General features: G+C 50.3%; 1 protein-coding gene across 2 annotated transcripts in view; it reads right to left on the minus strand.

Moving 5' to 3' along the window:
- EMP2 (epithelial membrane protein 2) overlaps positions 1–16,554 on the minus strand; it is a 29,894-nt gene extending 13,340 nt beyond the window's left edge. Inside the window, exon 1 of one of the 2 annotated variants that reach the window (XM_080908056.1) lies at positions 16,439–16,554. The gene's annotated coding sequence lies outside the window, so the exon portion shown is untranslated. Of the gene's footprint in view, positions 1–13,688; positions 13,790–16,438 lie in introns of those variants that run through there. The other variant, XM_080908057.1, reaches the window with a different exon arrangement.
- Positions 16,555–16,829: the final 275 nt, after the last annotated feature.

Here is a 16,829-nt window from a genome sequence, read left to right on the forward strand (position 1 = left end):
GAGGGAGGGAGGGAGGGAGGGAGGGAGGGAGGGAGGGAGGGAAGGAAGGAAGGGGAGGGAGGGACTGAACACTGTGATTACAGCTTCTTACCGGTGTCCACATGGATTCTGGGGACCTGAACTCTGCTCCTCTTGCTTGCTAGGTAAGCACTTTTCCACTGAGCTGTCCCCTTAGCCCCTTATCAATGTCCTTTTAAAATGCTTGCTATGTTTATTTCTTTTACGTGTGACCGTGGACATGGGCACGCCACAGTGTGTTTGTGGCGATCAGAGGCGGTTTGACCCTCTCTCTTTCCAGAGCTCCAACTCAGGTAGTCAGGCGCAGAAGTCCTCACCTTTACCCCCCTGAGCCTCTTGGCAGCCTATTAACTTCTTTGTTTATTTGGCGTGTCGGGGTGCACTACGCTGATAAGGAGTGGTCCTCTCCCTCCACTGGGCTGAGGTGGCTCTGCCTCATTTCTGCACTCAAAGTTCCTCCTCTTACACACAACACCTCTGCCCCTCTCCTACTATCACCTAAGTGTCTCTGTGTAGCTAACTGCCACCCCTGTCTGGTCATCATGCAAATGTTTTGCCTTCTTTCCTCTCCTAGAACTCCACCCTGTCTCTGCCTCTGCTCCTTCTGTTTCCTACACTCCTTTATATGCTCCTCCCCCCTTTTCTTTAACAACCCAGGCTGTAGAGCCCTAGATACAAGTCCACCCCTGGCAGAGGCCATTCCCACTGTCCCTGTCCCTCTCCTGGCTCCACCCTTCCCATGTGCAGCCTCAGCACCTGCTGCCACCCCGGGCTGAGCCATCCGCACATGGCATTCTTCCGGGAAGACCAGCAAACCCCACTGTGGGTGGCTACAACTGATTCAGGTGCCCAGAGGATCCACCCGCATGACAACCAGCCTCAGTGTGATGAAAGGCAGAGCTGTGTTTACACAGTGTGTCTTAGTGTCAAGCCTCATGAAGCTAGCTGAGCAAGGGCTCATTAGCCCCATTTCACAGACGACAAACCGAGGCTTCTGAAGACTTCAGAGCAGGACCCAACCCTTGGAAAGACAGAAGGGCTGCTGACTCACTGGCTCTCCTGTCCAGACACCACTCTCACCTGGCCAAGAGTTGTGGAGCACTGTTTGCAGGGTGCTGTTGATGGGAAGGGCTCAGGACTGGCCTACAGGCCACCTGGGGTCTCCTCCTGTCCTCCCTGTCACATAATCCCCAAGGCAGGAGCCCAGGTCCTCAACTTTTGCCAAGAGGAAGTAGCTTTGGCACAAGCCACATCCATACGGAGGAACCAAGCGTCTAGGGAGGATCTACTGTTTGGATGGCTGCTCTGCTTCTCCAGCTCCTTTTCATCACACCTCCCTATAACTGACACCAAGGTCTGGGCTAGAACCATCCCAAAATGACAGACACAAGGGCAGGCTGGAGGTGTGGGACCTTCCAAGGCAGACCTAAGTTACTTGGTGATAACTGATCAGTCTTCTAGTCCAAACCCCGCCACCCACAGTCTCGTTCCCTGGGTACTTGCCTAGCACTGGGAAGGGTGAGCCAGGGAAATGCTGGGCCATACTGAGGAAATCGGGTACCCACCCTGGAGTGGGTGCCTTCACCCCAGGAGTCTAGAGCCCAGGCCTCTCCAGCCAAAAGTGGCTCTGGCCTCTGTTTTCAGGAAGACAGAGGCCAATACAGTCTCCAGGGCTGGTGTCTGGACACCAGCCAGAAGGGACTAGCAAGGCTTCTGGGATGCCTTGGGGACAGTGGAAGCCCACGGGTCCTGGACGGTCCAGCTTCATGCTCAGGCTTCACTCTGGGGCTCTGGGCTAAAGGCCAGCACTTTGCTCTGTCCGGAAATGGCCACAGGCGGGACACTGGAATTTGGCAGAGCCCCAGTGCAGAAGAATGAATGACTTGTCTGCCACTCGGTAGGTCTTCCAACCCAGTGGCATAATACCCATGACATCAGCAGTAAGGGCAGCCAATGTATATTGCCCAAGCATATCAGACTCTCCCAAAGAAGCCATTATTTACAAAATGAACACTGATTGGGCACCTGCTGTATACCAGGCACCCGTTGACATGTAGATGCCTGAATACGGTGGGCTATGTGCATCCTAGGAGCTTCTGGGCCCAGGAAGTCCAAGGGTATATAAATAAACAGATGTGGCTTACCAGTGTGTGTAGTGGTATGGTAGGCCCTGGGGGAAATAACACCCAAGCTTGGTTTCCAGGGTGAGCCCCAGAGAACGTCCTAAGATGCTGAGATGTACCCACGCAAGGGGAACATGTGCCTAACAGGAGCTGAACCTCCTGCTGGCAGAAGCTTGACAGACTTGAAGAGCTGTGGGGCAGCCATGGGGAAAAAGCTCCAGGCCCAGACAGACTGACTGGTTAATTTAGCCAAGCATTTAAAGGGGAAATAACCCCAATTCCAGGAAGCCAAAGAGAGGTCAACAGCCATCTCTACCACTGGTCAGTCTGCGAGTCCAACATGACCGGATAATATTACAAGAATGGCCAGCCCTGAAAACACATGCAAGTAAAATCGCATGGGCTGAACAGGCTATACTTAAGAGTAAGTACGTATATACCTGCATGCGTGCAGTAGCAATTAGTGAAAGAAGAGGGCAGAGCAAGGAGAGGTATGGGAGGGTTTAGAGGGAGAAAAGAAAACAGAAAAATACTGTAACTCAATTAAAATCTCAAAATTAAAAATGTGACAGACCAGAGTCCCTCAGGTGCATGAAGGAAAAGGGTAAACAGTTTTAGCAAATTAAGAGCTAGTAACATTGTTTAGGTAAACTATGGGATGTTACATCTATCTGTGTGTATGTATGTGTATATGTGTGTGTGTATATATGTATATGTGTCTATGTGTCTATGATGTGTATGTATGCGTGTTTGTGTATATGTGTCTATGTGTGTATGTGTGTATGTGTATATGTGTGTGTATGTGTATATGTGTATATGTATGTGTGTATGTGTGTATGTGTGTGTATGTGTATATGTGTATATGTATGTGTGTGTATGTGTATATGTGTATATGTGTGTATGTGTATATATGTGTGTATGTGTATATGTGTGTGTGTGTGTTTACGTGTGTGTATATGTATATGTGTATATGTATGTGTGTGTGTGTGTGTGTGTAGAGGTGGAAGGATAACTTTTAGGAGTGAGTTCTCTCTTTCCATTGTGTGAGGTCTGAAGTTCAAACTCAGGTCATCGGGCTTGAAGGGGTGATCTTTGAAGACAAGAGCCTGCCTCCTGATTCCTTCATGCTGTCTGCCTCTCAGTCCATTAAGACTGAGAAGCCTGAGCCACACACCCCTATTGCCACACCCTCCCCATCACTGTGACAGATTAAAATCCCTCTAACATCATAAGCCAAACAGACCTTTCTCCCTTCAGTTGTTCCCGTCAGGAGTGTAAAAGCAGCAGCTGTGCAGGATCTGTCCTACCACGGAACCCAAGCCAACCTTGTTACCTGTTTTATCTATAAAAGGTGACAGCAAGGAAGCTGCCAAGATTCTGACTGACAGCTTCAGAGGTGCGTATGTCCCCACTCCTTGTCCTCTGTCCTGAGGGCATGGACAAGGCCAGGCTGCCTAGCTGGAGTGTAGAAGGCCACGTGGTTCACAGACAGGTTATCCTGGAAAAGACATCCCCACCCTAACTGACTTCTCTCTTCTTCCCAGAGTGCCCACCTGGAGAATCACAAACCAAAGCTTTGTTTTCTGTTGAGGTTGACACCTTCTGAGAAGGTTTGTATACAGCAAGAGCTGACTGATACCCCGAGATAACACTGCTTTATTATAGTCAGAGGTCCTCAAGGACAGACACCACTTCACATCTTCCCCAGTGGCGAGGCTGCTCAGCAAATACTTGCTGAGCTTATGTGGAGGTTCTAGCAGGAAACAGGGCTACTCTAAACCCTTGAGTGTAGAGGTCAGCCCTCTATCATAGAAAAATACCCTTTTCTAATGCTCATGGCACAGAGCATAAGGGGCCTGCAACAATCCAGGATGACAAGTGTCACAGCCAGATGACCTCACACATAAACACCTGTTGAATGTTCAACAATTAATTAATTCCACCAGTGACTGCTTCCTGCCCCAAACAATAATGGTGCTCACCCCTGGCTGTCATCATCCAAGGGGTTCCCTGTCATTAACACTATGCAGTGAGCCCAGCAGGCGTCCCAAAAATGGTGCTTACAGCACAAGCCTCTCTCTCTCTCTCTCTCTCTCTCTCTCTCTCTCTCTCTCTCTCTCTCTCTCTCTCTCTCTCTCTCTCTGTGTGTGTGTGTGTATGTGTCTGTGTCTGTGTGTGTGTGTGTGTGTGTGTGTGTGTGAGGCGGGGATGGCTTGAAAAGGGTTACTAGGGTGAGGAGGGTTCCAGATTCAGGGTGTTCCCAGTCCAAGTACCCATTAGCAATATTCTTTTCATTCAAGAGCACTTTGTATTAGTGACTTGGAAGTAATCCCAGATGAATTCCTTCTAATGGCCACTTCCTCTTTCATAAGGGATAAGAGCTGTCACTTCTGTAGATGGATTTTTGAAGGCAGCTCATCTAGGAAACCAGGTATGATTAACTAGAAAGTCAATAGAGGAAGGAGCCATAAATCAGTCCCGGGGCAGGAAGTAATTCCTGCAAATGGAGGAACAGACAGACTGGGCTGGGGATGTGGCTCAGGTGGTAGAATGCTTGCCTAGCATGGACAAAGCTCTGGGTCTGATCCCCAACACCACATAAAACTGGACATGGTGACGCATATTCAAGAACCCAATACTTGGAAAGTTGAGGCAGGGAGATCAATAATTCAAGGTCATAGCAAGATTAGCTACATAGCAAGATTGACACTAAGGAAGGTTTACCAAAGGCTTGCCTTGGGGGGGTGGGGGGAGGGCACAGGAGGGGGAGATGGCCACAGACTGGAACCAGGTAGACTTGGTGGGTCTATTCTACACGTGTTGTGCAGATGACATGGGTACACCCACCTCCAGGACTGCTGGGAGATGGTTAAATGGAAGTGTTTTTACCACACCTGGCCTCAGGTCATCACCAGTCAGGAAGTAGACCCCTGGGAGCAGAGATACCCAAAACAAACCACACCTACGGTAAAGATCCAAGGCTGACTGACAAGAGCACCTTGGTTGTAGAGAGTTGGAATGCGGCAAGTCCAGACTACCTTGCTCTATCTTAAGTCCGAACAGCAATTCATCGGCATCAAACCTGATGTCTTCTGACTGTCAGATGACTCCTATTGGAACATTCAAGCTTATCAGAACGCCAGGCACCAACCACAAAAGCCGAGAAATGTCAGCAGACAGCACCGGAGACCTCCAGTACTTACCTGCCACCCTCACCAGTGTATCTGGAAAATGCCTTGATTTGTGACCGTTTGTTGTTCTGTGACTACAAAGAACTCATGTAACCACTTCTGTCGAAACATTTCATTTAGATCGACCAGAGCGTATGATCCCTGGGCCGTGGCTCTTTTTCACTTTGGACCTAGAGCTGTGTTTTGCATAAACTCCTTGGAATCACCTCCCCCATCTCCTGTTTTTCCCCACTGCCAATTTTCTCTCCATCAGCACCCTTATAGGGCAGTCACCAGGGGACATAAACCACCTGGGCTGTCTTTAGGAGCTGTCATGAGGACAACAGGGATGTTTAGAGATTACCCGATCGATCGACCCCACATGGTCATTTCCCCACAGGGAATCTTGTCCCTAATGTCCGAGAACTGGAATGAGCTGTCAGACATTTGCTGACTTGTGAAGCCTGCAGCTTTAGAAGCAGAAGCATCCACTTACTAAGGAAAACCCTCACCAGTCACATGGAAGCAAGGCCACCTATGGGCATCCAGCAGAATCCCTCGCTGTTGAAGGTCCAAGTACCAGGCCAGCTAGCTCTCTGCTAAAACAGGATGCCATGTGTGATGGGAAGTGTTCAAATGTTTTTGTGCAAAGCCAAGATTTCCTCTTGAGGGGGTCAAAGGGAAATGGAGAAAGGGGTTCGCTTTATTTAATGCCATGTGTCTGGTCCCAACCAAGTGCTGGGTGTGGGCAGTGAAATGGTTTGGTGGGTAAAGACACCGTTCCATGCCTGATCCTTCTAGTTCATTCCTCAGAACCCACGTGGAAGGAAAACTGACTCTTAGAAGCTGCTCTCTGACCTTCACACATGTGCCCAGCCACACCCACACAGACATACGTGAACGTAATCAAAGCAAATGAGCAGCCAGTGGAAACTCCATTTTGCTGTTATTTTGTGTTACTGTAAACTGAATTTCTACTACCGAGCCACTCCTCAGCGTCTCTGCCCCCCACCCTAAAAACTGAGTTCTGAGACGGGGTCTTACTTAGCTACCCAAGCTAGTCTCGAACAAAGCTGGTGTTTCTCCTGCTCCAGCCCCTGAGTAGGAGACTTTCAGGCCAGAGCTACAAAGTCCAGTGGGAGTGTGTTATGGGCCAGTTCGTCTGGGTGCTGCTGGGAAGTTACTTGGGAACAGATCCACATTGGAACCCATGAACTTTGGGACAAACAGCCTTTCTAGATGGGGATGGGTCTTATCTGATCAGCCGAAGGCCCGATCTCCTCCAAAAACTCAGGGAATCTGCAAACAACGATGGCAAACACAGGAGCCTGAAGACTGAGCTCAATCCCTAGGATCTGCATGAGGAAGGAGAAAACTGACGCCTGAAGGTTGGCCACTGACCGACCTTAAGCGTGTCTATTATGTTGATTAATGTGTATGTGTGTGCAAGTACCGCAGAACACACATGTGGAGGTCAGAGGTCAACTTTATAGGGTCTGCTCTCTCCTTCCACCTTTATGTGGAATCCACGGGTTGACCTCGGGCTGCCAGCAGGTGTCTTGACCCACTGGGCAATCTGACTGGCCCTTGAGTAATACCTTAGGGACCAAGTTACCTCACATTGTGACTTGATGTTGAGTTTGGAATCTGCACACACTCCATAAACAGTTTATATTTTTATATACCACATATAAAAAGAAATTGAACCTCCCAAGCACATTGTTTTTTTGAGACCCAGGAAGGAATGCTGCCTTCTGGGAGATGTGTTTTCACTGCAGTGGATAGAATTCTGGGCCTTCCCATGCCAGGCAGGCCCTTGCCCACTGCCCTACAAGCATTTGCACCTTTATTCTTGCTGTTTCACACTTTCTTGCTGACCAGGAATTTTCTCTATAGCCCAGTCTGGCCTTAAACTCCAAACATCTGGAATCACAAGTTTGGACCACACGGCTTGGCTTGGTTTATGTTTCTAATACCAAGACCCCATGGGTGCACACTGTACCATTAACACTGTCAAGGAAAGCAAACTCTTTATCTGCCCCTCTTCATCTCCTTTATCTCCAACCAACTCTGTCTCTAAGCATCCTGGGACAGGTAAGCATCTGCTGAGCTAAGTGGACCTGGGCTCCTCAGCAGACCAAAGGACTGAGGCAAACAGTGTGTGCCCACCACAGTCCCTGAGTGGCGGCAAAGACTGGGTTCCCTGGGGACAACCTATGAGGTTCTTCTGGTGGTAGCTTTGTGGTGAGAAGCTGTGGGCTTGCTGAAGACCCTCCTTTGCCAACCCTGCAGGTGGTTCCAGAGGGTGAACAGCCCCACAGGTCTGTCCAACCCTGAGACTCAGTGCCCGGCCCTTACTCCTGTGTCCAGCAGCTGTGGAGGACAGGCCTGGGACAGGGGTTGACAGCACAGCTCCCCAGAGGAAAGATGGCAGGAAACCTGAGGTACTATCATTCCATGCTTTCAGGGGCTGGGAAGACAGGTCCTCAACCAGTGATGAACTTAGGGGAGACCCTGTGGGTGTCAAACCTATCCCTGTACCACTTACTGCTTCACACACACACACACACACACACACACACACACACACACACAGCAGGATCTCACATAGCCCAGGCTGGCCTAGAACTGACTATATATATCCAGAAATCCCTTGAACTAATCAATCATCCTGCCTTTACTCCCAAAGTGATGAGTTACAGCTGTGCCCCTCTACCATGCCAATCTCATGGCATTTAAGGAAAACTCCAGAGTAAATACGACCTGCCACTTTTGTTTGTCTTTGAACATTTCTTGTTTACTACAGAAATCATCTCCAGGTGGCTTCAGGCACTTGGACCTCACCCTGCTGTGCCCGAGATTAAGCCCTTTTAGGAACTGGCTTAGAAGAGTGACCTCGTGTGTCGAGGACATAAACAGGTGTCACTTGGTCTGCTATGACCCTAGTAAAGCCAAGTGTGTGTATGGGGTAGGGGGATGGCAACAACCCTGATCCTGGCTGTCATCTCTGGTATCTTCCATGCCCTGCCCTGTTCTCACCTCCCCTCTCACCCCTGCCTGCAACTTATACCTCCTAACCCACTGTTTGCCCAGATCACAGAACCTCCCTTCTGAGACTCCTCCCCAGGGTCCCAAGAAAGCTGGAGTACCTGTGCTGGCCGGTGGGATGCAACTGTGAACGCTACAGACACAGAAGCAAGGTCCCTGTGCCAGTGTCCCTAGCCACTCTTAACACAATGCCACTGAAAGTGACCAGGAAGGAAGTGTGCCTTAAGGACTGTGCCCCTCTGGAAGGATGGGGCACATACTGCTCACAGCAGGGAAGGGGAGGGAAGGGAAGCCAGCAACAGAAGAAACAGTGGTAATTAAGAGTTGGAGCCTGCTGGTGGTGCACGCCTTTAATCCTAGCACTCGGGAGGCAGACAGGTGGATCTTTGAGTTCAAGGCCAGCCTGATCTACAGAGTAAGTTCCAGAACAGTCAAGAATATACAGAGAAACACTGTCTCAAAATAAAACAACAAAAACAAAAACAACCAAAAAGGACCTGTAGAGTGAGAATGTGGCTCAGTGGTAGACTGTTTGCCTACTTAGCATATCCCAGGCATGGTGGTACATGTCTGGAATCTTACTGTTGCGGAGGTGAAGACAAAAAGATGGCCAGTTCAAGGCCATCTTCCAGATACATTGGGATTTGAGGTCAGTCTGCTCTCTAGCTGAATTCCAGGATACCACAGGCTACAGGACACCCTAAGAGGGCTCATAATCTCAGCTCAGGAGGCTGAGGCAGGAGACTATCAATTCAAAGCCAGCCTGGGCAGCTTAGATCCAATGTCAAATTTTTAAAAGAAGGTTGGGCTATAGTTCAGTGACAGAGTTCTTATCCAGCATTGAGGAATACTGGGTTCAGTCCACAATCCACCAAAAAGGATCAGAGGAACTAAGTCCAGTGACCAGAGCACAAAGGTGGCCAAGGGCTGAATATCAACAGAAGCTGATGTGTTCAGGGAGGCAGTCTGTGCCCAGCACTCTGGGGGGACCTGAAAAACCACCTGTGAATGGCCCCACCCTCCCAAGGGGCTGATGTCACTCCCGCCCGTGGGGACTGGGAATTGCATTTTATCACGGCTCCCTGGGCGGTTTCTGATGGGCAGTCAGCCAAGGACCTTAGAGCCAGATCATGCAAAGCCTCAGTTCTTTGTGTGTATGTGTGTGTTTGGAGTGGGGAGGGGGAGCTTTATTTTAGGAGCAATTGAAACCACTGAAGTCTCTCATGAGGGTGGTTGAGAGCCACCTGCCACCTCTGTCTGATCCTACAGGACAAGTATGGAAGGTGGACATGGGGACAATCCATCTGTGCCTACTGTGAAGAAAAGATAAAGGAGAGAAAGGAACCAAAAGTTTGGATAGTCTATCAATGAGAAAGATGATGGCGGCCCTGGTCAGTGAGAGGGGTAGGGGTCAAAAATAGGGTCTGCAGAGAAAAGGGAAAGGCAGGTCCTGGCAGCCACAGCAAGTTGGTGATGATGCACTTAGTGGGTTTACTAAGGGCTAGGAAATACATTCTCAGCCTCCTTTAGGCCCTTGGCTTCATGGTCATCTGGCTGGACTTTGAAATGCATTCTACAGTGATTAAAGGTTTCCCTGCTGCCTTTGGACATAAAAAGAGTGTATCATCTAATGACATTAACTGTATTTGCAAATGTGTGTGAAGAAGGGGCTGGGAGATGGCTCAACTGGTAAGGTGGTTGCCTTGCTTAGGAAGACCTACGTTCAATCTCCAGGATGTTTTAAAAAGGGCTTTGAACACTGGGGCATGCTTACGATCCAAGTGCTGGGAAGGCTCACTGGCCATCCAGACAGTCTACTTGGAAGGTTCCAAACTAGTTAGAGACCCTGCCTCAAAAACAAAGGTGGAAAACACCGGAGGAGCAGCAGCAGAGGTTGTCTTTAGGCCTTACGTACACACACCAACATAAACACACATACACTCTCACATACAGAGTGCAGTAAGGAGCAAAGGAAAGAAGTGATGTGTTGTCTTGTCCTAGAGAGGATTGCGATCACCTATATTTGACATCCAGGATGCCCACTGGGACTTCTAGACCAAAAGAACATGCTGGGCCTAAAAGACCAGCTTATTTCAAGAGGAAAAAGTATATGCTGAGTCTTGACAGGAGGAATCGGAGGGGAATCGGTGTGTCTGACGGCGCCCAGGAGCCCCGGCAGCAGATCCTAACTTGCAGACTGTGAGACTGGAGCATGTCTCACTCCTGAGAACAGAGATAATAACAGTTTCCATCTTTAAATGAATGCAGGGAGGTCCCGCACGTGGCCGGCAAACTGCTCTAAGGGTAGCAATGGTAATTACTGTCATTACTGCTGATAACACTGCTAAGTAGGGGCCATTTTCTCCTGCTCTAAATAATGCCAAGCTAATGTTTAGTGTGAGATCAGGTCTTTACCCACCTCCTCGAGTTCTCTGCCAAGCCCCATGCCGTTCCCCATGCCGTTCACCTGCTTGGGTGACTTCCACAAGCACACTCGTTGGTCTTTCTTCTTCAAACCAGCGCCAGCATTTATCCACAGCAGCCAGAACAGAGCTCATCTAACACAGTGGGCATCCACCATGTGCCATTCCACAGAGATGCCCACAGGGATGACCATGACCTCCTGTGGTCCAGCTGAGGCCCCAGAGTCATGAACACCCTGTGTAGCTCCCACCTTTGTGAAACCCAGCTCCCCCAGTGCATCAAGGACCAACTAACTCATTGTAACTAAGATACAGACACCGATTCCCTGTTACAGATGAGACAGGAAGCCCTTCACTCAGTCAAACTATACCAGGTCCTTGGCCTCCCCGCTCCTCAGTGGCTGATCTAGCTGATGCTTCTGGGCTTTGTTCCTTAAATAAACACAATCCATATGAGGGCACAGAGCATGTAATGGGAGTTTCGTTTGTTTTTATATAAGTAATACATGTTTTGGTATGTAGCTTTCTCGGTTATTGTTCTTAATGTGTGAGTGGTGAGTGTGGGCACGCATGTGGTGCAGCATGTATGTGGATGTCAGAGGTCAACTTCCAGGGTTGGTTCTTCCTTTCCACAGCCAGGACTGTTTATCCAGTCAGCCGTTTTACTGTGTGTGTGTTCGTGTCTGTGTTCATGTGTGTGTTCATGTGTGTGTTCATGTGCGTACAGATGCAGGTGGCTCATGTATGTGTGGGGCCAGAGGACCTCAGCACATTTTACTTCTTTCTTTCCCTCCCTCCCTTCCTTCCTTCCAAGACAGTCTCTCCTAGTCTGGACTCAGCAATAGGCTAGGTTGGCCAACCAGCAAACCCCAGGGATCCACTAACTGTGCTGACCAGCACTAGGAAGGGCCAGGCAAGCACGCTTGGTTTGTTTGCTTGTTGCTATTGTTAATTTGAGTCTTGGGGGTCAAACTGAAGTCTGTTTTGTTGTTGTTGTTTACTGTTGGAGCTATCTCCATATCCCAATAATTTTATTTTAAAAATTCAATAATGCGCTGGGCAGCAGTGTCACGCACCTTTAGTCCCAGCAATCAGGAAGCAGAAGCAGGCGGATCTCTGCGAGTCCGAGGCCCGCCTAGTCTACAGAGTGAGTTTCAGGACAGTTAAAGCGACACAGAGAGGTGCTGCCTCCGAAAATAAAACAAACAAAACAAAGGTCAGTGATGCAGCCTCATGGTAGAGCTCCTTTCCCATGAGTCATCTCGACAGCTGGAACTTGTTCTTCTTAAAGCTATCAGATATTCTGCAAAATGCCTGAAGGATATTGTAGTCACTGTCCCCAGAAGCATGGCTACCAGGAGAATACTAAATATGTCCAGCCCCATATAAGGAAATCCTAGCACATCATATTATATGGACAGGTACACCCTGACTCAGCACTCCCTACAGTACACCGTGACTCAGCATTCCCTGACTAGACGATAGTCACCTTGGAAGACAGGGAATCCCTGTGACAGATTGCTCAGAGAAGACATCTGCTTAATAGTAATCACATGGTAGCAGGGGAGAAACTCCTAACAGTTTCTTCTGCCTCCTGTGCATGATGACATGTATGTGACTTCACACACACAAATATTAACACATTATTAAGCATAAAATGATGAAAATGCACCGTATGAATGTATGGAGTTCACCCTCCGAGAAAGTAGTCAGCAGCACTGAGACTTTTGCCAAACTTGAAGATCACTTGTGATTGTTAACCACCTTAATGTTTAAAAGTGTTTAGAGTTTTAAGAAACAGCAACTTTCATTCAGCACCGCGCAGCGTCTGTGAAATGACAGATTCATGCTTTGCTCATGCCTGTTTTCAGATGCCAACCAAGGAGAGTATGGAAGTCGTCTTTCTTCTGTGTCAGGATATAGACCTTTTATTTTAAAATCATCCTGGGTGCCAGCAGAGAAGCGTAACACCCGGAGGAAAATCATCTCAGGCCACATTTAGTGAAATGTTTAAATAAAGATAAGGTGACAAGGTGGGTTGGTGACAGCACAGCAGGAGGGGACATCCAGGGCCAGCAAGATGGCTCACTGCATAAAGGCACTTGTCACCAAGCCATGCCTGAAGACCTGAGTCCAAGTCCCAGGACCCACAAGGTGGGAGGAGAGAACCAACTTCTTCCGCAAGTTGTCCTCTGACCTCCACACACGTGTGTCATGAGATGTGTACATGCCAACACATACATAAAAGATAGCATAATAACGTTTTTAAAATGGGAGGAAAATCTCACTGGGACTCGGCCACCCAGGAGCAGCTTGTGACGTCTAAGCTGTCCACCTGTCCCCTGTGTCATAACCACTATTTTGCATCCCAGATTTCTGAGAGTGGTATTAGCACCAAATACCACACTGATGACCCTTCACTCAGCTCTGGACCCTAAGTCCAAGAAGCATATAGAAGCTGGTGCAGTCAATCCTGGCAAGAAAGGAGCTGCTGTCTGGAGTCTTGAGTCCCCATGGAACAGAACCTGGCTGCCAAGGCCAGGAGTTCACTTCCAAATCCCACAAGAACTTACTAAACGAAGACAGTATCTCAGCTGGGAGGAGGAAGGACCATGTGCTTGGTTTCTTTCCAGCCTCCCTCTTCCCTACTTCTTGCCCCAAGATGAGACAGTTTCTCCAGAGCCCAGCAGCTGAGACTGAAAATCCCCAGATGCTTTAGGGAAAGTGACCCAGTCCTTGAATATTTTCTCTAACATTCCTCCACCAAAATAGTAGACAAATGACTTATGCCACATTGCGTGAGGCTGTGACCCCACTGACCCCTTCCTGGTCACTGAACTCCTCAGCTGGGGTCCACGTCCAAAGAAAAGCCTAGGTCTGCCACCAACTCACACCATGTGACTTACTGTCAAAAATGAAGCTTTCCAGATTCTTTAAGTCCTGAAATTCTTCACTATTTTGTCCGCACCAGCGAACGCAGTGAGTGCTCCCCCTTTGCAGGTATCTGTCCCCAGGACGGCTAGCCTGGAGGAGTCCAAGTGTCGCTAGAGTCCAGAGGTCCTATGTTGTCACCACTATCGGTCACAGCCTTACTTGGGGTGTCAGGTCACCCGCGAGCCCTCTGGCTGGGTGGCAGCCCTGCCTCTGATATTTTTAGACCTTTCCTTGGCCTAACAAGAGTCAGATGTGCTCAATCCCTGATTCTGACAAAGTCTGTCTGTATCTCACCTAAATCACAGTCTTAGGGTGACAACCTGCAGGGAATGAAACCATTGTTGCTAGTGATGGGGTGAGGTAGGGTTACCTTCTCTTCCCATCCTCTCACAAGGTACCCCATCTTTGCTCAGGCTCAGACTCCGGCCCCTTGAAACACAGAGGAACACACACTCTACCCTGGCTTCTCTCTGCTAACCTTTAATTTACTCTTCCAAGAGGGTTCTGCTCCTCCAATCCCAGAACAAGGGACCCAAGCCCACCTTTGGGCTTCAGTTGACCAATCCATGGCTTTTGAAGGAGCTGCCCCACCTTCACCTTTGAAACCTGTGTCAGAGCCCCCACCTGACCACAGACATGGGTGTCAGTCACACATTGCAACATGCACATATACAATTAGTGCCCCCCAGGTGGCTGGACTACTGACTCCTGGCCAGCCTCAAGGTCCCGAGCCATTTCATGTGCCCTGGAAAGGTGTTTATATAGTTAGTTCCTGTGGTGTCTCTTGGAGTAGGTTCACTGTGACAAAGAACTGCCTTCCAGTGCACCTTACTGATGAGCAGGGAAGCTCTGGGAAGAGGGAGGGAGACCATAGGCAAACTGGCCCTCCCTGTGGTTAGTGCCTACAGTGGAGATAAGACAAAGGAGAGAAAGGATCTAGATGTCATAACCTGTAAGGAGGGTGTGTGTGTGTGTGTGTGTGTGTGTGTGTGTTTGGGGGCTGCCAAATAGATATGCTCTGTACTTACAATTAAATTCTCCCTTGGGGCACAGTGAGCTTGAGAGGGGGCCCCTCTTGTTGGTGGGGCAGCACCTCCCCGCCCTGCCCTCCCCTCCCCCGCCCTACTGACTCCCTCCCCAGCTTCCCACACAAACACCCTTGCCCGGATTGCAGGCCAACCTCAGCTTCTGCATTTGAGGGACAGAGAAGGCTTCAGGCTGTGTGACCGGCTCTCTCTGCCTCTCCATTCTTGTGGGGGTGGAGGTGGTAAAGATCCAAAACCCCTTGGAGGAAAAACAGGTTCTGCACCTTCTGGCCACCCCTAGTGCCTCCCTAGGCTGTGGGCCTAGTATCTATCTGCCCAATACCTTGTAGGGGACACACACCTCTTAAAAGCTCTCACCATTTGCTGCAGCTCACTGAGGTATCCCCTGGTGGGAATAAGGGGTGGGGGGCACAGGGAAGATGGGGAGGAGCCGTAGCTCAACAGCCTTGAGTAGCTAACTCTGCCAGGTCTCTAGACCAAGGCTCCCCACCTTCAACGAGAGGGTGTGCTGTGCTGGGGACGGTCCAGACTAAGGCTCTCTGGGAGGAGGGAAGGAGAAGGCGCACGGAGCCCAATGCATACCGCACTGGCCTTCCACATCCCCTTCTCTCGTGTCTCCCCTGTAACCTGCATGGATTCATCCTGCGGAACATCTACCCTTATTTGAAAGTGACATTCCAGGGAGAGGTGGGCTCCTCTGTGCTTGGGCTTTGGGATTTCTCTCTGATTCAGAATGCCCAAGCAGAGGCAGCCAGAGGGTGCCTCTCGTCGTGGTAAGATACACATAGCATTTCTGATGTAAACCATTTGTAATTCTACAAGCACATGGCCTGGAATGAACCAGCAATGTTGAGTAACACACACCACTATCTCTACCCAAAACTTTTCATCATCCCCAATCAAATCTGTACCTGTTAAATAATCTAAAATCCCAGCCATCTCTATCACCTGGCAAAGATCACCACCTACCAGATTGTCTCTGAACTTGCAGGCTCTAGGTGCCTCATAGTAGTGGGGACCTCTTGAACTGAGCCTAGAAGCTTCAGTCCTTCTCCAAGCTTAGCATGCACACTCCTTTTCCCGTGAAACCATGAGTGCCATCCCTCCTTCCCTGTAAAGCCCACAGATCTGCCACAGTAGTCAAGAGCAGGGGGGGGGGGGGCTTGAAGCTTCCCCCAAGCTGGGACACCGTTAAGAACCCAAGGAAACTGCCCCTCGCCGCTGTGGGGCGCCACGGAGCACAGACCCGGTGGAGAGCGCGGCCCTCAGGGACCCGCAGTCCAGGTCCTATCTGATTGGTACTGTTTGGTAATCAGACGCTGAGCACCACAGGCGACAAGTGGGCTACTCTGGACTTTCAGAACTTTGGGCCAGCAGTGGCGGAGAGGGGATCCGCCCTGACTCTTCCCCAAACTTTTCCCGCCCGCTTGGGCGCAAAAGGCGGCGAATGCCACCCAGGGGTGGCACAGTGGCCTTGGGGGCACCAAAGGGGAGGTCTGCGTTCCAGAGGTCTGAAGAAGGAGCAGCGGAGCTGCCGCACTAACTGCACCCCAACCCCTCCCTGTCAGCCACGCACGGATCGCCATCCTGTCCCAACTCCTAAAGCGGGCATACTGCTCCCCTGTCATCCCGGGTCCCCGCTGTCACCACAGTCCCTGGGCGCGCCCTCAACTCACCGGGCGCGGGCGTCTGGACACGGTGGCGGGCTGCGCGTGGGGCGAGGCGCCGGCTGTTTTGAAGCTCCGGGCTGGGACTGCGCGGCGTCCTCCGCCCTCCGGGCCGCCGAGCCTCCTCCCCGCCGCCCTCTCCCGAGCCCGCCTCCCTGCCCATGATGTCAGGAGCCGCTGATCCAGGGGGCGGGACCACGGGAGGCCGCCGGGGGACCCCCCCCCCTTCCCCCTGCCCGGCCGTTCAGCAGCACTCCGAAAAGTTCAAGGAGGCTGAAAGTCTGCTGGGAGCATGCCTTCTCATCTTTGTCACCCCTCTTCTCTTAACTGCAGGGTCAGGACCCTGAGATTCCCCGTTTCTTGCAGCCCTCTCTGTCTCTTACTAGTCTGTTGGTTGTTA

The sequence above is a fragment of the Micromys minutus genome (assembly GCF_963924665.1).
Source record: "Micromys minutus genome assembly, chromosome: 31".
NCBI classification, from domain to species: Eukaryota; Metazoa; Chordata; class Mammalia; order Rodentia; family Muridae; genus Micromys; species Micromys minutus.